The sequence below is a fragment of the Trachymyrmex cornetzi genome, unplaced genomic scaffold (genome assembly GCF_001594075.2).
Source record: "Trachymyrmex cornetzi isolate Tcor2-1 unplaced genomic scaffold, Tcor1.1 scaffold83, whole genome shotgun sequence".
In the NCBI taxonomy this organism is placed as follows: Eukaryota; Metazoa; Arthropoda; class Insecta; order Hymenoptera; family Formicidae; genus Trachymyrmex; species Trachymyrmex cornetzi.
In genome coordinates, this window is record NW_017300169.1 from 4,235,339 (window position 1) to 4,261,589 (window position 26,251).

General features: G+C 32.3%; 2 protein-coding genes across 6 annotated transcripts in view; one reads left to right on the plus strand and one right to left on the minus strand.

Moving 5' to 3' along the window:
• LOC108768840 (elongation of very long chain fatty acids protein AAEL008004) overlaps positions 1-26,251 on the minus strand; it is a 70,316-nt gene that overhangs the window by 26,106 nt on the left and 17,959 nt on the right. For 3 of the 5 annotated variants that reach the window (XM_018519472.1, XM_018519474.1, XM_018519475.1), the window contains exon 1: positions 11,087-11,542. The exons of the other annotated variants lie outside the window; for them this stretch is intronic. The gene's annotated coding sequence lies outside the window, so the exon portion shown is untranslated. Of the gene's footprint in view, positions 1-11,086; positions 11,543-26,251 lie in introns of those variants that run through there. 5 annotated transcript variants of the gene reach the window in all.
• peng (Pumilio and CPL domain-containing protein penguin) overlaps positions 10,289-26,251 on the plus strand; it is a 37,876-nt gene continuing 21,913 nt past the window's right edge. The window contains exon 1 of the mRNA XM_018519467.1: positions 10,289-10,337. The gene's annotated coding sequence lies outside the window, so the exon portion shown is untranslated. The remainder of the gene's footprint in view (positions 10,338-26,251) is intronic.

Here is a 26,251-nt window from a genome sequence, read left to right on the forward strand (position 1 = left end):
TTCCGACGTAACCACGCTCGGGGTCACGCATACCTTCGATCGCGGAGCTCGTTAATTGCACAAACCTTGGACAGCGCCGATCGGACTGAAGAATCACTTCGACAGCAGAGCAGTGTCGTGTCGTTTTCCGTCTATGATTTTTACGCGCAATTCGCTGCGTTTATGTAAGAGTATCGTGTGAGGTACAGGGTGTCCCGTATCTAGCAATATAGCGTCGAGAAAACGATAATTCTACTTGAGAAAATGAGTAGAAAGTACAAAATTGTTCTCATGTATGTTTTTTTTTTTTAGACAAATGGAAAAACAAAGTTATGTATTATCAATTATATGCAAAATATTCAGCTCATCTTACATAAGATAAAAAATCTATCGCTAAAAAAAATCTCATTTTGTGACTATAAAAATATTTTTAGATACGCATTAAATATTACATTGGATTAATATATAAAGCTTCTGTAGTGTTTATATTATGTTATAAAATAACTTATACGTCAACATAAAATGTAATATATGAAACGTACGTGTAATACGTATCTTTAATATTATATAATGCATGACTAGGAACGTATACAGTTTTTATGTTAATAGTATTTTAATAGCAGGTTAATATGCTTCGCACATAACATTTGCAACTGCAATAAATCTCATAAGATAATTCACTCGAGATCATCAATTTTTTTTCGATGCATTTTCAGTTAATAATAATAATTAGTACTCTTTTGAGCAGCTACTTAATGTAACTAACAGAATGGCAATGCACAGGTGATACATATATAATAACATAATAAGTTTAATGCACAATAGCCTCGAACGTCTTCATTAGCTCATTATGCATGAAAAGTTTCTTACGATTCATAATCGATAATTTATGCTAGCCACTAGTCAATTATTTCTATTCAGTGCAATTTCTGCGAATTTATCAATCTGCACTTCGCGCAAATTAAAAAATTCTTTGTGAAAAGAATGAAATAAATTAAAATAAATCAGAGGAAACACTTGTTAGTATCTTAATACAAGAATTCCAAGGAGATCAAAAAAAGATGGAAAATTATTACATTTACATAAGTTTTAAGTTCAACCGCTTATAATTAAATCCTGTTTGATAAATAAATTATCGATGAAAATATGAGTAAATGCGTCACATATGTGCATAAATAATAGCCAGATAAAACACAAATCGCTCGTCTAGTATTTTCGTGAAAATTAAAAAAGTTATCAAAAAGAATAAAATATATTAAAATAAATTTACTTTTTTCTATTGAAGTTTTACTTTTTTGCAACAGCTATTCAAGACATTGTATTTTTTATTCATTATGAAATGTTACTATTAACTTTTATGTTTTATATTAGGTTAGCGACATTATGTTAAATTATTTTTATTTTTATTATGTAATTTGAAAGTTTTTTTATTGTTACCGGATTTCTAAGTGAATTTTTGTTATTTGCATTGAAAATGACCCGATCGGAGTCGAAACGCATGTATGTAATGTAATTATTCTGATTATAATTGTTTGTTAAAATATTGGTTCTGTGCCCTTTTAATATTCATTTCGTTTTATACATATTGAACCTTATTATTATTTTATATTAAAATAAACCTGTTGGTGTTTACTGTCTTAATGCAGGAATCCCAAGGAGATTAAAGAAAAACAGAAAATTATTAAATTTACATAATTCTAAATTTAACTCATTGCTCATAAGTATATCCTATCTGATCTTGTTTAATAATAATATCAATATAAATACATAAATATACATATTGTACATGCATCGTGTGCATAAATAATAGCTGGATAAAGCACAAATTGTGCTCGTCTATCATTTTAATATCGAAAAATATCTTGGGAAGTAATACTCTAGAAGTCTCGAGAGTATTACGACAATCGGATTTAGACCAACCATAGGCCTAGGTGACGTCGAAAATAGAAGACACAGTCATTGGGCGCGTTCAAGTTGACAAAAGCGGCTAGCCTGCTTGCCGAGCAAATGAGCATAATTGGTTGTTACTTATAAATCCAACCAATCATATCCAATCGCTCAATAAGCATACCTAGCCGCTTTACCGTCTTGAATTCGCCCATTGATGAATCATACTCGTAGGAACACGGTACTGGACGTGAACGTTGTACCCTCCTGATTTATACACCTGGCAAACATTTGTCTTTTCAGTTCATATTTGCGGGCAAATATTCCCGACTACGCACAGTACAATACGAGGTTTAACTTAATTGCTTTTTATCATCTTTTTTCCTTCACACCTTGTCAACGAGTTCAAGCGAAAATTATGAGATGTAAAAAATTGTGAAATTAATGCATTCCACGAAATCTAGAGGCGTTATTCCTACTTTTATACTAGGAGGGCCTTTTCCATTACGCTCGCGCCACTTTAATATCACTCTGTCAGAAATTAACCGGCTGCAACGGTTGTCCTCGGTCGCGCATCACGAGCATGCACAACGCATTAACGCAACGTGTAACGAAGTTGCTGCGATAACGTGTGGCACGTATGAGACCAGGGCAAGGCCGAGACGACACAATTTCGCGAAGAATCGACGTGTTTCGCGAATTTTGCAGAAATACTACGGGCTGACTAGGGATAACATCGTTAATGGAATCGTTGTGGAATTTAGCAACGCAACGGGCGAAGAAAAACGTGAATGACATGAGGGTGATAAGTCCACGAATAACTCGCGGCTACATTTTGACAAGATAACTTGCCATTATGAACGAACCAATGTTCGTGATGGCAGCGAAATAAATGACGTTCTAATGACCCGTGGGAGATACGGCCTTTGCCATTTCTTCTAAAGTTGCACAACAAGGCTGCAGCCACGCATCTTTGATCTTAGAACCTAGAGGAAACATGTTATGAAGCACCATCACTGAATTGACGATAATTATCGATGTAAAAAGTCGTCGTTGCCTTCGGAGTAAGCTCCGAATTGCCACACTCCGAGATGCCGAAGATCAATTGCTGATTACGTAAATGGCTCCTCTGTATCATTTTACACTTTGGATTCGATGGCTCGTACATTTCGGATTTAGTAAATTCTCGTACATATTGAAACTTGATTGACGGCAACTCTCGTATAAGAGAATATCGCCACGAATTAAAAGCTGATTCTGACTGTTTGCTATGTGCACTGAGAACAAAAAATTATTTATTTAACTAAATTAATTCAGTACGTTTTTATTTCTTTCAATGAAGAATGTATGTATTCAGTCAAACATATTAAATTTTAATACGTGACGAGAAAAAAATTGTTTACTTTATCCTTAATTTACAATGATTATTAACTAGTTGTAGCTATTCTGAACTTTATGAGGCTTAATTTCTACGTTTAGCACGTACACCTTTTTCCAACAATTTCTTTAATTTCAGCTTAAGTTCTTATAACCACTCAGCTTTGAAACTGTTGTTGGAGAACATTAACTAATGTTGGAACATGGCTCGTTGTCTCATGTTTGCTCCATGACGACTACATTCAGGAAATTTGGAGATATTGATTTGCGATACAATATTTCAAATTAGCAGCTTTAAGTTTAAGAGATATAGGATGAAGATGACTCAAAGTTGAGTTGAAACGTTTCAATTTTTGTATTAATTTATTATTAAAATTATCACGCAAGTTTACAATCAGTGTTGATTCTTCTATAGCCTACATTTATATTTATTATTTTTATATTATATTTGAGCTTAACATATAAATTCTCCAGCGAAATAAATAAAGACAATTAAATTAGTTTAGGCAAATAAATAATTAATTGAGTCAAATGAGCAATTTTTTCTCAGTACAACTTACGATACCGTCCATTAAATTAAATACATGTACGTAAAATACCGTTAAGTCTGTTGCTGACCTAAATAGAGTAAGTTTTGGAATAAATTTCAATTTGCAGAATCTGATTTGAATTCAAATACCTCTCTAACGGAACATGACCTCGCGGGGACGCGAGTATAATTGCTCCCGCGGATTGACCTTTCAAGAATGCTCCAATTTCGTCTAATAACATCTCGCTGTGAAAATTACGTAGAAGATACATAGAAAAGACAGTCTTTTAAAGCAATTAGCCTAGATGACCAATATCATAAATTATTTTAGTATCAAGATGAATACCAATAACATCGTCACGCGTACCGTTATACAAAAACATACATAACGGGCAAAAAAAAATCGTGCGGATTGCGTATGTCCAATTTGTGTTTACATAGCGTATCGTAACACTCGCTGTTGTTGCGAACATCATAACTGTAGGGAATCACCGTAGCTCGATAATGTCAGCTGAATAATTCCGCCGATGCGGAATAGATTAACCGGCATTTTAATCTTCCGTTATATAATTCATTCGTTAAGTTCGCTTGTACTCTCGCTACTCGATGAAACGATCGTCACGATACCATGGAGAGATCAGTGAAACGGTCACCACGGCTTATTTACAATTTAAAACGGATCATTATGTTATATCGGTTACGTTATACAGAGCGGCCGCGAATTTGTTTATTGCACTCGAGAGAGAGAGAGAGAGAGAGAGAGAGAGAGAGAGAGAAAGGAATCCTGGATATTTCATAATTTTTACAAAGAAAAGTCCACACCTCAAATAAGTTAAAAATAAATTTCTCTTCCCCTTCAAGAAAGAGAGAATATACTCGCAGATTTGAGAACACATCCTGCGGATATTGCATCGGATTATCTCACCAGCACAGATAACGAGCGGATCACGAAAGGTCGATGATATAATCGAGACGAGAAAGCAGATCCTGGATCTTACAAGTCGACCTTCGAAAATTTTACTTCCACGTAGTTTTACATAGCAGCCAAGAAAATGTCCAAGGATTCTCGTTGCGGGAGGCAAATGGAATCTAAATTGGCAAGGACAATTAATTCTTATTCGTCTACAAATCGGCGATCGATACCGCCGGGAACGATCAGCGATCAACGAGCAGCAGCCGCGCCGGCAGCAACAGAGCTGCAGCGAGCAGGGAAAGTGCATAGCTGCATGAAGTTGTAACTTGCCGAGAGTCGCTGTAACGCATTAATGGCTGCGCGTAGAAAGAAAGAGAAAGAGAGAGAAAGAGACGGAGGGAGGGCAGGGAGAGAATCCCCTTATATAAGCGCCATATTAAAGTCCTTCCTCAACATCGTGGATGTACTGCCACGAACGAAAATGATCGAAGCCTGTTATCAACAGTCTTTCGAGAACCTCACCGAATAAAATCCTGTATCGGTTCTATTATGTCCCGATGCACGAGACATCGTAGTTTTCGCAGCAGAGAAATCGCGGGATAATTCCTACGAATTTCGTGGAATTGCGATTTCAACTACTCGATAAATCTTCCCGAAATTTCTTACACTGAGAGAAAAATGTACTAAATTTTAATAAGTGTTTGTTTGAACAGTACTAGTTATTTATTAAATGTAAACATATATTTATTTGGTACAAGAATCATTTGATATTATTATGTTTTATTTAGCAAATATTTATTTTCCATAAATAAATGTTACAAGGTAAGTGTCCCAGTGACATGTACCTACATATGTCTGCATGGACATTTACACAAAACTTTATATATATATATATATATATGTATTTGTTTATTAATTTTAAATGCTTTTTAAAATAATTATCTTTAAATACAATTAAATCATAATATTGTAATAAAAAAAAGGATTTAAGATTAATAATGAATCTTGTGTGTAAATATCCGAACATAGGTACATGTCCGGTTACTGGGACTTTTACCTTATTAGTACTATTCAAGCTATTATTTATTAAAATTAAGTATATTTTTCTCTCAGTATACCGCAGTGCACCGATACCGATTGAAATTCGCTTATCCCAAGATTAACGCCTTCAAGCGTGACGATTTTTCCGTGAAGGCGTGAACGATACAGTCGCCAGATTGGTAAACATCCAACAACACGAATAGTGTACCATGCGTAATGAGAGCGTGGTAAAGTATAACTGATACGGCCGTCGACTCGCGAACGCGCGCGACATAAGAGAATGGACGTTCCGGCAATTCGGCCTTGGCAGGTGGATAATATACACCGCTATAAGCCACGCGACTTTCATTTATTAATGAAACCGACGCGACGTTAATGACTGGTCCGGCGAGTCAGCGAGGCATGAGATCGCGGATTCCGCTAAACAGGAAAAATATGGGTACATCCGCGCGTGAGATCGCACGCGGCGAGGCACGCTGAAAAATTCGGGAGAAAGCAGGACTCGTTTCGATCTCTGTCAGAAAATTTGCCGGGGCCGTGTCGCAACGTGGCACGTTTCACGTAATAGGCAGATAGGTTGGCGTGTCAGCCGCCACGAGCCGCGCCGGATAGATCCGCGTGTACGCAGCGATTCAGTCACCATCGACGCGAATGGATTCGCGAGCGGCGAAGATTGCACTTGTCGATCATCATCGACGCCAGTAAAGTGGATCCGATCGATCGAGGACCCGCCTCGACTTACAAGACTTGTTAGAGTTCGCGTTCTCCGTGACGCCCAACGCGCTTGTTCAAATTTATAAAAAGTGCGTGGCACGCGTTCTTTTTGCATCTCTCGCGCGTGGATTATACAACAGCTTTTACCGATTGCGTTACTGTATACAGTAACCGGCACACCGGTCGGCCAGACGAGCGGCTACTTCGCTCACTAGATTTACGTACGATTCCATAAGAAACGTATATTGCATATTACCACGACGGTAAAGTAATGTTAATTGACCGTATGACTCGCGATTCGATTTGTATCTTGCCTGAAAGTTGTCCGCAATTAATCTAAAACAGCTTGCGTAGCTTTCTAATGCTCTATTAATTTAATAAGCGTATAATTAAAAAAAAAAGTCAACTTTCTTCATAGGAAAATTTAAATTTATATACGCGACAGAAAAATTCTAAGAGTGTACATACAGGCTCCTTGAAATTCCTAAAATAAGGTAAATGTACCAAATATGACCTACTTGCTGTTTACAGGAAATTACATAGATAGTTAAATTTTCATTGCATCCATGTAAATATTAAATGTCTCATATTTTCGATTAATATTCAGAGATGTTTTATAAATCTGACTAACAGTTTCCAATGCTGGAACAAAAATCGCAATTCTTAAATAGGCCGTATTGGGTAAAATTACATTACATCAGACACATATACACAGAAAAAAAGACTATTCTTAAATCAACCATAATATATTCATATATATGTAAAAATATTATAATCTTGCTTCAAAGTTATCAATCTTAATTTGATTAAATTTGTTTTGATGGCAGTATTACTTTGCACTTAATTCAAGACTAGCTCAATTGAAAATCTTATATCAATACAAATTCAATCAAATCAAGATTGATAACTTTGAAGCAAGATTGTAACATTTTTGCTATATATAAATATATTATGATTTAAGAATAGTCTTTTTTCTGTGTATAATTGGAATGGAAATTAGGTGAATAGTGAATTGAAAATTAAAATTACAGATCCGAGAATTATATACTAATTTATCATCAATAGTATATATTCTATTTTACCAATAATTACAAATAATTATCAGTAATTACGAAGTAATTTTTCATATTCTTGTTTTTGCCTTTGGAATTAACTTTAATCGTTTGTAATTAACAAGTCAAAAGTGTTACGTGATACCAATTTGCCAAGTTCCTCGCATTTTGAAAATTAAATCAATGTATTAAAATTAGATTATATATTAATACAAAAACATGACGCATAGATTAGAATTAAAGGAATACGTAGAAATATTTGTTTATGTTTAATAGATTACATCAGTTAGTTCAATCAATTTGACATCCAATGAAAGTGAATGAGTTTTTTGGCAATAATCCATCGAAAACCAAAACAGGTAAATCAATTAAAATATTTGTATTGAATATTTAAACAAGTCATAAATATAATTAATGTATAATATATATTAATATAATTAATATACATGCATTGAATATTACAATACCATTAAATAGGTACAGATGTATCAAAATCGATCGTGTAATACTGTAATACGATTTGTTTCTTGAAGCACAAGAGCAAACACTAATTACTTAGATAGAGGTTGTACAATTGTCGATATATAGCTAATCATAAATAAAATCCTTGAAAAAACTATTTCACGCTAGCGGAAACTAAAGGCAAATTGCACATCGTTCTCCACGTGTAAGGCAAAAACCTGCCGATATGTACATTCCATTGAACAAGGTTTTCTCGCTGACTGTGCCATTGGTTTATTTATGTGTTCGCCAAATATTTCTCGTTGCAATCTTTTTTTCCTTTTACTCTCAATCTCTTCAGTCTCTGTGTACATTAATGTACATCAAATTTGAAAACATTATATTGAAATTATTTAATCCTATTGATGTCATCTGAGATTAAACGTACATTGTAATGTATATGTTGAAAAATAGTCAAAATTTTGAAAAAATTAATTGTTTAGTGTGAATTACTTATTAACGTGCATTTGAATTGAATTAAAAAATTTCTTTTTTAACATGGTTCCAATAAAATCAGGTTTGAAGGGAGATTAAAGAATTCGACGCTGAAAAATAAATCTCATAATTTTCGTCAGAAAAGAAGAAACGTAAAATCATCATAAAAACTTTTTCTTATCGCAAATAATATATGTCATTGAGATTGAAAACCGCTAATCTATAAAATTAATCGTATTTCGAAGAATAACAGCAAACCGTAATACTAGACAACGGCGTGTCATTGGAGTTTAATAATACGTACAGACGCAATTATCATGTCATAATATATCGTATAACTAATTATTATTCAAACAAGTTTTCACGCGATTTAATATTTTTTTCTCAGATCTGTAGATGTCAGCAAAAAAAGACTAAATTAAAACAAGATTATTTTAATAATAATCTTGTTGTTTTTCTTGTTGTTTATAAACAACAAGAAAAACAACATTATATTCATAATATTATCCTAGACAATGAATCTATCTAAACATGTTATCCTGGATAATAAATCTATTTCATCATTGAACGAGCCACTTACAGCAATAAATTAATGTTTTCTGAAGCGTGTTAATTCCTTCAGTTACATATAAGCAATGATATTTAAATAATGATAAATTAAATAATAAAAAAAATTCGACTCGTTGAGAAATGAACGAATCTCACTTCTTGTCAAAAAGGAAGGAGCGCAGGAAAAAATTTCCTTTTTTTAATGCGAACAGTGCGTCGTGAGGAATAACACTGGAATCTCGATCGTGGATGGCATCCCATTCGAGACATAGCGTGTTACGTGTCACTTATCGTGCGATAATTAATCTTACCACACTATTGTACGTTGCGTCATGTTATATAATGTAAATTGTGCGCGATGTACATACAGCGGTGACGGGGTTTTATTGTGGAAGCTGTATTTACCTTATTTCGAAATAGTATCATTTAGAACCGAAAACAAAAGGCGTAATCTGTGATTAATGGACACGGTAATACGATTCAACCACGTCTTTACTAATACGTAGATTACATCAAGAGAGCAAAAGAGTGTAAAAAAGAAACGAAAAAGAAGAGGCAGAGAAAGAGAGCAGGAAAAAATTCACACTTTCGTAGCTTAATTCAACGGCTACACTGCTCGAAAATGGCTTTTGCTGAAATATCTAAAAATTTAGTTATTATGTGCAAATCTAAAATTAATTTTATTGGACCAGTATAGTTATGTAAGAAATTCAAGCATTATTAATGTTGCAAAAAATTTTGATACTCTGGTAAATCCAATGTGAACATCTTGCATACATAATTAATTTTGATAGTCTAACAAAATTATTTTTAGATAATATACAGTAATATTTTTAAATATTCTGGCAACGGTTTTTTCTTTTTCGTTAAAAAATTGTTAACAATTAAAAGGTAGTAGGTCATATTCATCATCGTCGCATAAAAGAAAGATAAAGAAGCAGATATGCGAATAATTAAGGAATACTTTAACGAGCGTTTAAAAACATATTCGTTTGGCGCTAAGACGCGTAAAGAGCTAAGGAACGTCATCGACTTTCCGATCACAGGCAGATCGCCGGATGGTGATCGTAATAATCATACGGAATCCCCCGCTGACGCATTTGCGGCGTCGAACTATCCACTTGTTGTGTACGAGCGATCCATCCGCCTTACTAATCGCACAGCGAAATGAACGCATGCAGAGAAGCGCGACGACGCGGCTCGCATCGAGAAGCATTGACTCAAGGCTTCCTTCAATACATAAGGATGGTTTGACGATTATAAATACGTTCATTAAATGCTCCCACGAGTCTGTCGCGAACGAGTGGAACGTGAATCGAACTTAAATCGCGCGCTCGTGATTCATAAGAGACGAGGTGCGGTAAGAAGAAAGGAAGGAAGGAAGGAAGGAAGAAAAAAGGAAGGAAGATATATTTTGTATGGTTCTTGAACGATGCCGAGTGATTGATCGATGGTCAACAGAAAATAATTGAAACGTTCAGTCGTGCGTTAGTCAGCCACTCTGCTCGAAACTATTTCGATATTTCAATTCAATTTACGACCTCACGAGTATTGAAATCTAGTTTTATAGAATTTTTTATTGACTATACCAATAACGAAAACACGTAGATCAATACAATTGCAACGGGTTCGTATTTCGATTTAGAGACAAATAATATTTTCTCAGTATCTCTATATCATCAAAAATTGAACACACCGATATTGCATTAACTCTTGATATCCGATTTCATCAACAAAGAAGATAATGTCTTCGTATAGAAAAACCTATGCACTTTTCTTTTCTATGATATGACATAATATAAAAAACACAATTAGTTTTATAAATAATTATATTATTTCATTATTATTATGATATAACTTATCTAACATTAATTGTTTAGCATTAATATTTCTTCGTATCAATGTAACGATATCATAATAAAATCGTATTACAATAATTTTATATACATCTCTATCTAATCTTAATTATATTATTATTTTCATAAAATCATTTAAATCATTAATTTTGTTATTATTGTCATTACTGTCATTAGAAGTTGATGAAACTGGATTGACATCAAGAGATTAATATTAGTCGATAGTGTCGAGAAAAAATCTCACTATACTTACTAATTATCGCACGTTGATTGCGTCTCAAATGATCGACGTTCGTCCGAAAATCGTAACACACACTACAATTGCGACACTCCGACGAAAGCGAAAGTGATCTTCTTCCCTTTTTCTTTTTTCTTTCTTTCTCTCTTCTATCTCGATCGATCGTCGCTCTTGACCGTTCTCTCAACTTTCGTTTTACCGGAAGGGTATCAGCTAAGGGAGATCAGCACGATGGTGATGATGATCGACGATAATTCTGCTCGAAAAATCGCAGATCTGCGCTACTTCGGTCTTCTCCGCGCGGGCGGAGAATTAGATTCCCTTTTCGATGAGGTTTCAGAAGAAAATGATAAAATAAAAAAAGAAATTGGGAAAAAAGAAAGGGAAGAAAAGAAAGGAAAAGAAGAGCGTTATCGACCGTGTCGATATCGAAGCGACGAATGCACCGCCGTCGTGCCAACTCGCAAACTGGTGGACGTAACGCCGGTGCATAGCTTTTAACCGATTCGCCATATTGGTCCCTTCTCCTGCCTCTCTTTCGCTCCATCTTTCTCTCTCTCTCTCTCTCTCTCTCTCTCTCTCTCTCTCTCTCTCTCTCTCTCTCCTTCTTTTTCCCTCCTTCCCGCTCGCGTCCTCCGGATCTCATCGTGCACGTCGAGATTATGGTTCACCTGCATACGGCTCCTGACGTTGCCGCGGCGTTCGCCACATGACGTCAGCGCGACGACTAGACGATGATACCTAAAAGGCGGAGTCGGACTAAGAAGTGCGAACGAACGCAAACGAACGCAGTCAATTCGACGTGCTGTGAGCACGAACGAGTCTAAATTCACGTTGAGGCGAACACGTCCCATCTCTTGCAGTTGCTACAAATTCCTCATCCTAAAATTCCATAAATTTTCCTTGACTTCTGGACAAAGTTTCAAGATTTCTCCTGTTGTTTCTAATAATATTTTGATTCTTTCTATATTTTCCTGATTTGCAAACCGTCGAATATTTTATTAAGATAATTTAACTTAGCAATGTAACTTACTATTAATGTGTTTGACATTACTTGCATTTAATTGTTAAGTTGACAGTATTCCAAAACTGCGTAGGTATGATACGAATATTAAACTTTTTTAAAGCCAAGAATTTTAATTTCCCAGATAATTTTGCAAAATTATTGTCTGACTTTTCTCTGATTTCCTAATCGTTTTCTCTGATATTTCCTTAATTAGTTTTGGGATAACTTTGTCTTACAATTAGTACGCCAAAGAGAAAAAACTTTCTTTCTATATTCATTCATGTTCATTTGTAATTATTCGCCTGCACCAACTCGGTCCGGATGCTCAGTCTTAACGCGACAAACCACGACACCGCGGACGTCCGGAAAAATTATGTCACGTCAGACACTTCGCGTCATGCAAATAATCAGTACGCAATTTTAACACAGCTTCTCGTCATCTCGTCATATAGAGATATTCTGTGGATAAATATAATTGCACGTCAAATAATCATATTTATCGTACAAAGACTAAAAAGGAAAATGTCGTCACGATGTGTTGAACGGTTTATGGAAAATTATGCGAATTTTACATGGAATCGCTCACGATTAGCTTGTTAGCTTTAATTATTCTATTCAACGCACAGAATGTCATCATATATTAAAAAGCAAATAATTATCAGAAAGGCGAAAATATGTACTAGCCGCTCTTTATATCAATCAAAATTAGTCAAGTAATGTACATGGGCAGTTTAATAAGTCAGTGACTTTTTAAAACAAAACTATGTTGAAAAATAAGTCGATTTTTAGTTAAAAAAAAAAGTAAAAGAAAGTCACTAACTCATCAAACTGTCCACGTACTATTAATTAAGTACAGTTACAAATTGACTCTGAAAATTTTTTTTCCGCAGATGTTATTTTATTTCTGCCTCAATTTGATTCAATTTTCATACATCACTATTTTTTGGCAAAAAATTATAAATGTGAAAAGCAACTGTTCGAAAGAGTAACATTTATCAGAAACCTTTCTATACAAATTTTGTGAGATATTCGCCGCTTCTGTCTGAGTTGCGAATGAGATAATTATTAATCATCGATCTACATAGAAAAATCTAAAATATACTTATAAAAAATAATATTCGTTCAGAGAAGAGTTATGGAGATGAGCCATCATCACATTTAAAAAAATTTCATTCAAGAATTTCAAACAAGTATTTTATTTATTCTATGTAGTACCTATTTTTTAGAATCATCGTTTAAACGTTTAAAGAATAGAATAACAAATGATGTTATAATTGAGAAACAATTATTTACTTGTGCTGAAATTTAACTAATGATGTCATTTTATCATCTAAACGTCTAAACAATGGTATGTATTGTACAATATAAATAGGAAGAATAAAATTTACGTATTAAACACATTAAGGGCTGGTTGTTCCATCTTTTGATAAATTTTACCTGTTGGGTAAGTAGCAAGGTTACCCAATCACATGCGCAGATTACCAGATTTACTTCACAGGTAAAATTTACCAAAAGGTGGAACAACCGACCCTAATACACAGAAAAAAAAACGATTTTACTTAAATATTTAAGCAAGATCTAAAAATATTTTTGGTTGGACTATCAAAATATTGATGTAAAACGTTCAAACTAGTTGACAGAATGTCTAAACTTTTGCAGCATTACTCGTCATGATATAACTTTCTATACATAATTATTTTGATGAACCAAGTTACTTTGATGTATATTTACTTAAACTTTTTAGATACTCTTCAGCAAATATTCTTACCATGTATAATAACTTAGCAATCTGAATAAGTAAAAAAATGATTAAAAAAGAATTCAAAGAGAGAGATATAAATTAAATTAATAATTCTTTCAACTCTGGAAAATCAATCTTGAATATCAATGCATTTCACCGTACTTACAATACGTAAGAACATGGTCATAAAGCATAAGTAGTTTATTTCTGACGTCGCTCAGCGCACACAGAGATGCTATTTTGAGTTTAGACTTTCCAGGGAAAGACTGGATATCCAGCCGAAGGCCAAACGAAGTTCAACGACACGCAGTGAAATTCCGATAAGATCGGATTATAAGATTAATATGATTTACCCTCTGAACTACTGGGTTTTTTCCGACCTAGCATAATCGTGTAATATTGCAATTCACATGGAAAATTACACATTATATTAATTTCACATGCAGTATATATTTTCGGGATTCCATTGAATTTTACATACAAAATGTAAAATGAGCGAGTTCAAGCCGGCAAAGGAGCATGTTTGCCGAGCGAATGAGCATGATTGGGTCTTACCCGTGGATCCAACCAATCCTATCTAATTGCTTGGCGAGTAGACTTAGCCGCTTTACCGACTTGAACTTGTCCATTGTTTTTTCGGCATGCCGAGTTATACAAATTCTGATTGGATATAATAATCACACAATAAATGTAAAATTTTTTTTATAATTTCGCATAAAATTGTTTCGTTTATACCAGGGATGGCACGCAAAACAAAACTCGCGGCTTAAACGTTTAAAAAACAGATTAGTTTTGCTTCAGGGAACAAAATTCATGCAGAGCTATATTCATATTTTGAACATAGGAACAAAACCAAAAGCAAATGCACATTTTGTTTCACGACAACTTACAACAACTTACAATGCTTACATAATACGTGAAGATCAACTACGCACAACTTCTCGCACTACGTACAGATAGACGAGTTACATGATGCGCGCCTTGTGACAAACTAGAGACGAAAACAAAATATACCAAAAACTCGAAAAGAATTTTGTTTTCGTCTCTAGTTTTGTGCCGAGAATCGAAAATATAAATATTATTTATCTATTATAATATATTCGAATATAATATTATATTCGAGTTTTCGGTATATTTTACAATTACGTATTATGTAAGCATTGTAAGTTGTTGTGGATTTTTCTCGATTTTTCTCGTCATCGGTCGTCGTCGGTCGTCGTCGATCGACGTCGGTTGTCGTCGGTCGTCGTCGATCAGCGTCGTCGGCTTCGATCAGCGTCGTCGTCGTCAGTCGTCGGTCGTTGTCGGTCGGTGTCGTCGATCGGCGTCGTCGCCATCGATCGGCGTCGTCGTCATCGATCGGCGTCGTCGTCATCGATCGGCGTCGTCGGCTTCGGTCGGCATCATCAGCGTCAGTCGGCGTCGATGACGGTCGGCATCGTCGTCGTCGACAGCATTGAATGACGTCGAACGAGTTCGGACGACGACGATTATGTTAATATAATTAAATGTTTTATTGCTGACGCATTTAATTTCACACTAGAGGCGAAAACAGAATTCTTTTCGGTATATTTATATTTTCAATTCTCAGTACAAAACCTTAATCATTTACTTTCGTTTTGTATCGGGCGCGAAACAAATTGTACAGCGTTTGCTTTTGGTTTTGTTCCTGGGTCGGAACTTTTCTCGAGTTTTGTTTTTCGTGCCATTCCTGGTACAAAACCTTAAACATTTACTTTCGTTTTGCATCGGGCGCGAAACAAATTGTACAGCGTTTGCTTTTGATTTTGTTCCTGGATCGAAACTTTTCTCGAGTTTTGTTTTTCGTGCCATCCCTGGTTTATACGTTGTAAAAATATCACTTAAATTTAAAACTACAAGTTATTTTTGCATAAAAAAATACTTTCACATATAGGGGGAAGTCGCCTATATTGTACTCCTTAACGTTTAAACAAAATTGTAAATAAAAGTACTGAAGATATCAGAATATTTCTGTACTTATATTAAACTTTGACTCATTAACAATAAAACAAAATTATGCTTTTGCGAAAATAAACATTAAATTATTGTTTAAATTAGATTTAAAAAAAGTAGCTTTTGGTACGATTTGGAGACCGGGTCGTTAAATTGTAACACCTGGTTCCTAAATCGTACTTCTAATATAGCAAACAACATTGTTTATTGTCATTTTGACATTAAAACAACGTCAGTTTGTTTACTGGGAAAATAAACAAAATTAATTTTAAAACTCATTTATTAATAAATTTATTTTTAATGTCAAAACTGAGTATACATATTTAAGTAAGTATAATAAAAACTTTTCTATCATAACAACAGAAATTAGACTCTGTGTTTTTTGAACTCATTTGAGAAAATAAAGTAAAAAGCAATACTTATAAATTGATTTAAGCTATCATTGCACTATATTTCAGAATATTAAAATCTCAGATATTTTGAAAAAATAAATTTTGGAAATAAAATCAATTACGGATTTTTCCGTCACAATAGAAAAGATTCAATAGAAAGACTCAATAGAAAAATTTAATAGAAAGACTCAATAGTTGATAAGTAATCACTTTCTTGAGCGCTTATTTAAACAGTTTCGATAAATGTCAGGATTGTCACTACAGGTTTCGTGCAACCACTTAGAGCACTTGACTCACTGAATCCAGTCCACTGTACGTCCTTTTTTATCATAATAGTAACCTCCACATATTGCTCGCATCACTTGTGAAAATCGTACCGGTACAATATAAAGACCAGCGACAAGTACGATTTACCCAACTCTCTCTATTTTTACAAATTTGCCAATAGCAATATAACTTACAAATGTTTTGCTAATTTGATGCTATACTCGAAAAGAGTTTAAATATTAATTATAACCCTGAAGGACACTATAATTCAATTATCCACCTTGTACTGATAACAAGGTAAATTGTATCAAAACTTAAGGGCCGATTCTGGAACTCTTAACAACAGTCGTTGATGTCGTTGCGCAGATATTATGTAGAGTAAAAAAGCTGCGCAATGACTGTTTAAGAGTTACAGAATCGGCTCCTTAGATCAGATATCGAACAAAATCAATTTTGAATGTCACTCGTAAACAGACTACTCGAAGACAAAACAAAAATGATAGTTCTTAACCCATTTTACCAGCCTCACATCAGTGTCATTATCTTTACAAAAAAATATTTCGTTTAGAAAATACAATTGAGGTATGATTTAACCGTCAGTACGACTTAACCAACTCTCCCCTATTTTACCATTAATATGTGCATTGAAAAAATGATTTTGCTATAAACGCAAAGGGATTGCAAATTTAATTATCAAATTTGTTTGTTGTTTGTAACAAATAAATGTGCATATTTGATAAATATTTTGTATTTACTGTAAATAGTTCTTGTAGTGAGTAAAAAAAAAAATATTTGTTACACCTGCAAATAATTTGCGATCTCTATATTTGCAAATGGAATTTGGTATTATGTGGCATAGAATTAGCGTTCAAAACAAATTTTTTCTTTCCGTATATTTTCACTATAAAAAATTTAGGAAAAAAGTTAATTATAATAAAGTATTTTTCTGGTCGTAAAAAAAGTAATTTCCATGTAAAAATACACGGATTTTTTTCAGTACAAGTACCAAGTGGAAAGATTACGATCTCGCAGTCGCGAGAAGAGGTTTCCGATACGAGTTATATGTATGGAAATTGATCGTAATTTCGACGATCATTGAAAAGTAAACAAAAATTTTGCTGCAAAAAATAAGCAAACTTGAATTAATTAAGGAGACTAGCATGACGAATAAAATACTCATTGAGTTTTAACTGCCAGAAGATCTCCGATACAGAGATACTTCTTTGTTTTTGGACAATATTTCTTGGCCAACAAAAGCTAAAAACTTTATAAACATAAATACAAACTAGAAAATACCTTTTATCAAATAATGTAAGCAACTTTTATAATACTGTTTGCAATTTTACAATAATTAACTTTTTTGTAAGATAAGCAAAAATGATCGTTGGACAAAATAGGCCCCAAAAGTAACACGATACACTGAGAAAAAAGTTTTGTTGATATATGACCAACAAAAAGTTTTTCGTTGTCCTAACCAAAATTTGGTTATTCTAACCAAATTGTTGGTTAGGACAACAAAGTTTTTGTTAGAATATGTGACTAACAAAAACTTTTATGTTATTCTAACAAAAAATTTTGTTAGCATAACTAAATTTTGGTTAGGACAACGAAAAACTTTTTGTTGGTCATATATCAACAAAACTTTTTTCTGAGTGTAGGCAGTAATGCCATATATTCCCATTCTTTTTCTTTCACAGGAATCATCTGTACAAAATACTTACTTGTGAATGTACATATGAAAATTTCTAGAATCTTTTCACTTTTAATATACAACGTTTTTCGTTCATTTATATAAATATTTTATACTGTTCTGCAAGATGCAAACATATAACGTTACAGTTTCTTTTTTGAGGGATTTTCCATAAATACGATTGCTTTCAGCTCTGATAACAACTACTTGACATTATAAAAATTAAGTTAGCTTATGGTCTGTTTTATAGACAGGTGTGCCAGTTATGCTGTACCCCGATCTTAAATTTAAAACCGTATTATGAAAAAAATAAAAGAAAGAAAAAAATATATAAAACTAATTTAGAAAATTAGAAAACAATGTAATATTATCAATAATAATATAGCCACTATTATTTAAATTATGCAATTTAAAAAAAAATCATAAGAATTTTATTTTCGCACTTGTAGAATTCATTTTTAGCTGATTTTGTATAAAAACAACCCACAAATATATCAATTATGGAATTTTAGATCTTTAATCATCTAATATATACACATAGCATTAATCATGACAGAAAAAGGCAATTCTGCTGACCTGTGTGGAGGAGCAAAAAAGGAGCCAGGAATGATAATACCTGTGAGAGCCGAACACTGGATACACGTGTAATAAATTTATTCAATCAATACATAATATACAATAGACGTTTCGATCCTACTGTGGATCCTTCTCAATATCGCAAAACAATCATTGAAATACAACTAAAAAATTAGTCATACATTTAAAATGTGTGAAATTAAAAAACCGAATTATGCGACATGTGGCCGCGTCTTATGAGATGTATATACAATTATTATTATTGTAAGATGTCATACACTTAAAAATTGAAATTAAAAAACCAAATTGTGAGATGTAAATGCAAGGAAATTATGATGTCCAAACGTATTTTCATTATAATTATCAAGTTAACTATGACAAATTATTTGAATCGAATTAAACAGACATATACAGGGTCGTATGTCCTAATAGTACACTGAAAAAAAAAATAGTCAATTTTAATAAATATTTAGTTGAATACTGCCAACTAAATATTTATTAAATATAAAGATATATTTATTTGATACAAGAAATATTAATTTGATTTAACAATCATTTTTTTTACTAAACAAATATTTATTTACTGTAAGTAAATGTTTAGTTGGCAGTATTGAACTAAATATTTATTAAAATTGACTATATTTTTTTTCAGTGTACCTAAGTAAAAAATTATTGAAAACCAATATTTAGCGATTTTTAGTAATATTCTTTTAACTATTACGGAAATTGCAAAATGGTAGAGGACTTTTCGACTCAGTTTAGTCTGCTCTATATCTGTCCACGAACGTTGCCGGCAGAATTATCAAACACCTTGTACATTTTACTTTAATGATATGTATCAATTGTAAAACCTAAATGATAAAACCTAATAATATATATATTTGTAGATGACCGTCGCGCGTCGTTTTGATATATAGGATTTTGTAAATTATATACAAACTTATCATTTTAATTAAAAAAAAAAGGTAAAAAAAGGTTAACATTGACGCCAAGTTAAATTCCGAAATGATACATATCATTAGAGTTAAGTAACAAAAGATAGTACCACTTACGTTTTACTTTTTAATTTGATAGAATTTAACTTGATTAGTTAAGATTGTAACATCTGAGTTTTAATTTTTCATTTAATAAATTAATTTTTTCCGATAGTAATAATTTTTTACAGAGAATTAAAGTTGCTATTACTTGGGTTGGAATAAAAAGACTTTCAGTAAGAATATCTTTGAAGAAAAATTAAAACTACTATTAATTGGATTGGATACTTAGGTTTTGTTCGAGAAGCACATTTTTAGAATATACAGCGTCGAGAGATTCCGTATCATTTTTAATGTTTAAGCCATTTATTTGTTTCTTTATAAAAATTATTTCAGACAACCTTTTATGTAAAAATTCTTCTTCATCTAAAATATTGATGTTCTTTCAGTTATTCTGTGTCCACGTTCTTTCAACGCATTGGGATATTACACTAGTAGTATTTAGCGCAACACTTCGCTTTCTTAATTTTAATTTTGTAAGCGGCTTTTGCTATCTGAAAAAAAATAATAGCGTCGGAGTAACGACGGCCGAATAGCCGTGCAATTATATTCAGGAAGCGATCAATGTTGCATGACGTTTTTACGTAACGCATAAACAATGGATGTGCTAATCGATTGACGTCTACCGCTAGGCCATCATTAAATAGAACATTACTGAGCGGGATTGCCATGGCTAATTTTGTAAAATTATTTGCATATAAAAGAGGAACATTCGCGAAAAAACACACATACGTTCGAAATCTCTACATTGTTTAATGCTTCATATATATATGGCTAGTAAAAAAAAATTTTTACGACTACGTTGCAACATCATTTTTATACGTAACGGTTTACAAAAAATCCTAATCCCTGCGAGATAAACAATTTTTATTATTATGAAAAAAAATAGTGCATCCGTCGAATTATAAATTGTAATAGGAAGCGATTATATAAATAAGTTCAATAAAACAACAGATCACGAAAACATCGAAACGCACAGAAAAAAAACCTATTCTTTAATCAACCATAATATATTCATATATAAGCAAAAATATTATAATCTTGCTTCAAAGATATCAATCTTGATTTGAATTTATATCGATATAAGTTTTTTAAATAAGCAAGTCTTGAATTAAGTACAAAGTAATATTTGCATAAAAAAAAATTTAATTAAATCAAGATTGATATCTTTGAAGCAAGATTGTAATATTTTTGTTTATATATTATTTGAATATATTATGGTTGATTTAAGAATAATTTTTTTTCTGTGCGATAGTTAAATCATGATCGATCGAGAATCATCTATTAATATTCATTTAAAAATTATTTTGATAACTTTATTTTGCTTGAGAAAAGATTAATAGGTCATCATATAAATATATTGTTTCCATATTATAATAATTTACAACTTACTATTAGTTCATAACTTGAATAATAATAGTTTTACGAAGAAGATTATCAAAAACACGCACTTCCTCCTCCATTACTTCGTAACTATAATTAACGTTGTTTCAGTTCACGAAGATTCGTGATACACGAAGATCTAATAAATAATCAAGTTATAACAAAATAATAATAAAATAATAAGAATATTATTAAAAAAGGATAAATCTAAACGAAAACCATTTCATTATCTACTTGTCCTTTTGTCGAATTATAAATAAATTGTACATGTAGCAGGAAGCAATTATTTAAATATAAGTAAACTCAATGAGACAGCAGGTAACATCAAAATGTCAGTAAATTAAATCATGATCAAAAACGCGACTCTTAATATTCATTTGAAGAATAATATTCATTTTAATGATTTTAGTTTGCTTAAGTTAATAGGGGCCATTGTGTGAATCTATTTTTATATTATAATAATTTATAATTATTGTTAGTTCATAACTTGAGTTATTAGAATTGTTTTACGTTATCGAAACCGCGCACTTCCTCCTCCATTATTTCATAATTATAATTAATGTTGTTATAATTCACAAAGATATGTGATACATGAAGATCTAATTAATAATTAAGTTATAATTAAGTTATAATAAAATAATAATAAAATAATAACAATATATAATAATTAAAAAGAACCAACCTGAACAAAAATTATTTCATTACCATTTTGTCCCTTAATATATAGCATTTTGTATAAGAATAATAGATACTAATTTTATGAAATAGTGATAATATATCGTAAAAAAAATGTTATAGATACTTAATCAAATACAGAAAAAATTAAATTCTATAAATGATCACACTATTCTTTAGAATTCTAGGATATTATAATTCTAGAATGACTGCACAAGCGGCAAATATCAATGATATTTAATATATAAGAAATCCGCAAAATCGCGAAAATTACCCGTTTAATAAAACAATATGCTTGTAATAAAATGCATTATCATAGTCCATCAATCTAGATAAATTTTTATTATCTTCGTACATTGCGAAAATTGATAATTTTAACCATTTAGGAATTTCCTTAAATTTCCAAATTAATTGGTTTGATTCAATTAATAACACTTTTTTTAATACCCGTAAAAAATTTTTGAACCCATATAAATATGTAAAATGTCACAAACAAGTCAAAGGGAATATTCCAAAGTACACGTGTTCGTATTTCAAAATACAAGAGAGTGTCAGAGAAACAGCTTTTATCTCTATAACTAAAGATGACAAGATGACCATTCTACTCCAAAGATCAAGAATATTATACCTAAAATAATATTTAATCACAGAATTAAGTATGAATTATTTACATTTAATATGCAAAAGACATTTTTTTTAATTAAGCTTACAGAACCACCACTTATAACACAAATCAATGTATGCGAACGCAAATGTTTATTTTAATAAAAAAAGGTTTAAGTAAGAATTAAAAACTACATTAAAATATTTCAAGGACCTATAAAATGATATAGTCTAACAAAACACTGTAGAAGTCTATTTAGTCGCTAAAAATGTTTTCGTATATTAAAAAATAAATATTGTATTTTGTATAAATACATATTTAATTTATAAATTTTGATAAATTTTGATAAATTTAAGAAAATAAAAAATTATAATTACTCAATTTATACATATTTTCGATCCATAATTACTAACGGAGTTGCGGCATCCCCTGTTCTTTCTATGAAAACTAGTGGACAGAAATCAATACAACATTCAATCATTTTATGATATACTTCATAAATTATCATTAAATAAATCAATGTATCACTATTAATAAGATAGTTGTAAAAAGTTCAATTAAGAGTATAATCGGTGAAACGTTATAACGAAAAAACTTCGTTCGAATAGAAACAAGTGCGTCCTCGGCCGCCTCGATTCACAATGATTTCTCTGTTCTACCCCACATGACTAGCATCTTGTTTCCTCAACATTCTATCGCAAATGTACCGGTTCTCCTCTCTTTCAATCAACTGTCCTAGCTTTATTCTATATTATTCTCAAGGTATAAGAGTTTCCTTTGCTCGAAGCTAACACGTGCCAGCGTAGACTTCTATGTTAGAGGTTACGAAAGTGCAAAACCTCTCTAATGAACGACGCACGATCAAAGAAAAGAACGGAGGTCTATAAAAAAAGGCAAATAGGGGTCAACAATCCTAAACAGGCTGCAAAACATAGGATATAGATCAGCATGATACGTCGTTTTGCACACGGTTACGGCCTTGGCCTAGTAATATCGAAGTGCTGTACGAATGATTGGCGAAGCTCGAAGAATAGCGCGATTACATCCGTTGTACAATTTCGCGAAACGTGCCGTACAAAGTATCATTCTATATTTGTTGAGATAGTCAATGTCAATTGAAGATTTTTTGCCAAGCAATTTGTCGGAAGCGAATTGTAATATTTGTAATAGACAAAGGTCAGCGATCAATATCAAAGTACGTCTTGCCGCTATGCGAGCCATTTTCATGCGACGTGTGTCATAATCATTCGTCACGGTATTATTGACATCCATATATATGGAAAGAATGATCTTGCTGAAGTATCTAAAAATGTAGCTGCTCTCTAAAATTTTTAGAGAGTAAATCTCATATTAAAGAGAGAAATCTCATTCTTAAAGACTGAAAATTGAGTTGCTTGTTTTCAAGACTGACTCAATTTTTATTTTTTAGAGTAAGAATCTACATCAAAGAATTTAAAGAATATAGATCTGAAAATAATTTTGTTGGATCATCAAAATAATTACGTAGGAATCTCAAGCATAATAAATAATGCTACAAAAAGTTTTGACATCCTAACAACTAGTTTAATTGTTCTATATAATTATTTTGTTATCATTTTGATATAATTTTCCTAATTTTATAGCTATTTTGATGATCCGACAAAATTATTTTCAGATTTGTATCTAACTACAGTTTTAGATACTTCTGTAAAACCATCCTTTCCGATAGTATATCTCTGTATTTTCTTTATAATTTTCTGAAAAAATTGACTTGCTCCGCATTAGGCAGATAAATATCCAACGGAATATATTAGTACCAGGGACTCGGACTAGACCGAAACCGAAACCGATAACCGAATTGTAACCGTTATTTTTGTCAGACTGAAACCGATAACCGGATCGAAACATTGTGCAGGCTAATGGACCGAAACGGTAATTGGACCGAAAATGTTTTTCGGTATGCTTTCGGTAACTGGACCGTTTTTGGTTTGAGTTTATTAACTTCGTCGATCATCGAGTCGATTGTGTCACACGGCGACTACTCAGGAATCTTAAAACAATATTACAGGATGTTACTTTCTTATTTTCTTGCTTGATTATGATGATTTACGTAAGATTAATATGTTATTCTATAGAAAATTATCAACAAGCTGTAAAAAGTTGAAAGGACCAGTTGAAACGCTGCGAATTGTTGACGTTGATGTAGAAGACAAAAGAGCAACAAAAAAAAACATTACACATCTCCCATTCCAGATCTCTCATTCTTTTAAGGGGGTCTTTACGTTTAAGAAGTAAAAAAAATCAATGTTTTGCTTTTTTTACTTATAATCTTAAAAATATCCCACGTTTTTTGGGAGAAATGAAAATTATGCAAGATATACCAAATAAAATGACGTGTAATTTGGGGCTGTTTGATTGCTTCAAATAGCGCACGCCAACCAATTACTATAACTGGCGCTGGCCATTATTTATTTCAATCTTTCGAGACCATTCTAAAACGTTTCTATCCTATGGATAGAAATTGGATGGAAATGGAGCAGAGTTTCATTCCCTTCTGAGCGTCATTTTCGTTTCTAACCGAAAACGGGGAGGTACTTGTATTAAAATATTTCAAAACTTTAAACGCATTTTTCTCGAAATCGTGTTTTTGAATATGGTGATTATGATTCGAAAAAAACTATTAGTCTGACTTCTACTTTTACGGTTATACTCAGAGAACATATCATTATCGTCTGAACTAGAATTAATAATCTACGTTAATTTTTTCTATTTTTTTTTTTTTTTTGGAAGATCAAATAAGAAAAAATGAGCAAAATTCGAATTATTTTTTGAAATTATCGACATTTTGAATATATGCATGTGATATTAATTATCCTAGTTCAGGCGAGAATTACAAGTCCATTCATTAAGAAAAAGCTCCATTTTTGTTTTCAGACCAACAATACCACTCTTATATACCTTTATCACCGTTTGACCGTGCTCGCGGTGCAAGCCTAACTTCAGTGCCGATTTCGGATTTTTCCGATCCGGAATCGAAAAAGACCGAAACCGTTATCCGATAAAAGGATCGGAATCGAAACCGAAAATTGGATACAGCCTCTGACCGTGACCGTAACCGGACCAAAATTTCATTTCGGTCCGAGTCCCTGATTAATACATTTAATATATATATTGATACATATGATATAATACAAATGATTGCAGTTTGACTTATTTGATTGTCAATTCGTGTGTCATGCTTACGTTAGACATCACGTTTTTCAAATTTTAAATTATGGACAATTTGCGGAATGTTATAATTTTTATCTAATTGTACGTGGCTATGCGGAATTCATCTTCAATCGTTGCCACTAGACTCGCCAACCTTGTGTCACGAATTGATGGGGATGGAATGAGTGGTCACTCTCTCGTTTAGCCATTAGGAACTATTCTATTTTGTATGGTTCAGATATACTGAAGATGGCTCGAAGTGAAGCCGAAACGTCTGACTTATCGTAATATGAAATAAAAATTTTTTTTTATCGTAAATTACCGCGATTAAAAACTCTCATTAGCCCTTTATTTGTTTTTTATTTTTGACATTCTTGAAAGTTATTGTTATCAATTTTGTACAAATGATTTTTCCCGAAATAGAAATTAAATTTTTGAAGTGTACACGTGTGATCAAATTTTAATAGCATCCCGGGAAAAATTGTTATGTATATATGGACATATTTGATATATATTGTATAATTATATACAGAGTGTCCCGTAAGTTTTGACCAATCACTTTTGTGTAGATAGAGCGGACTAAACTGAGTCGAAAAGTCCTCTATTATTTTGCAATTTTCGCAATAGTTAACAAGATATTAATTACTAA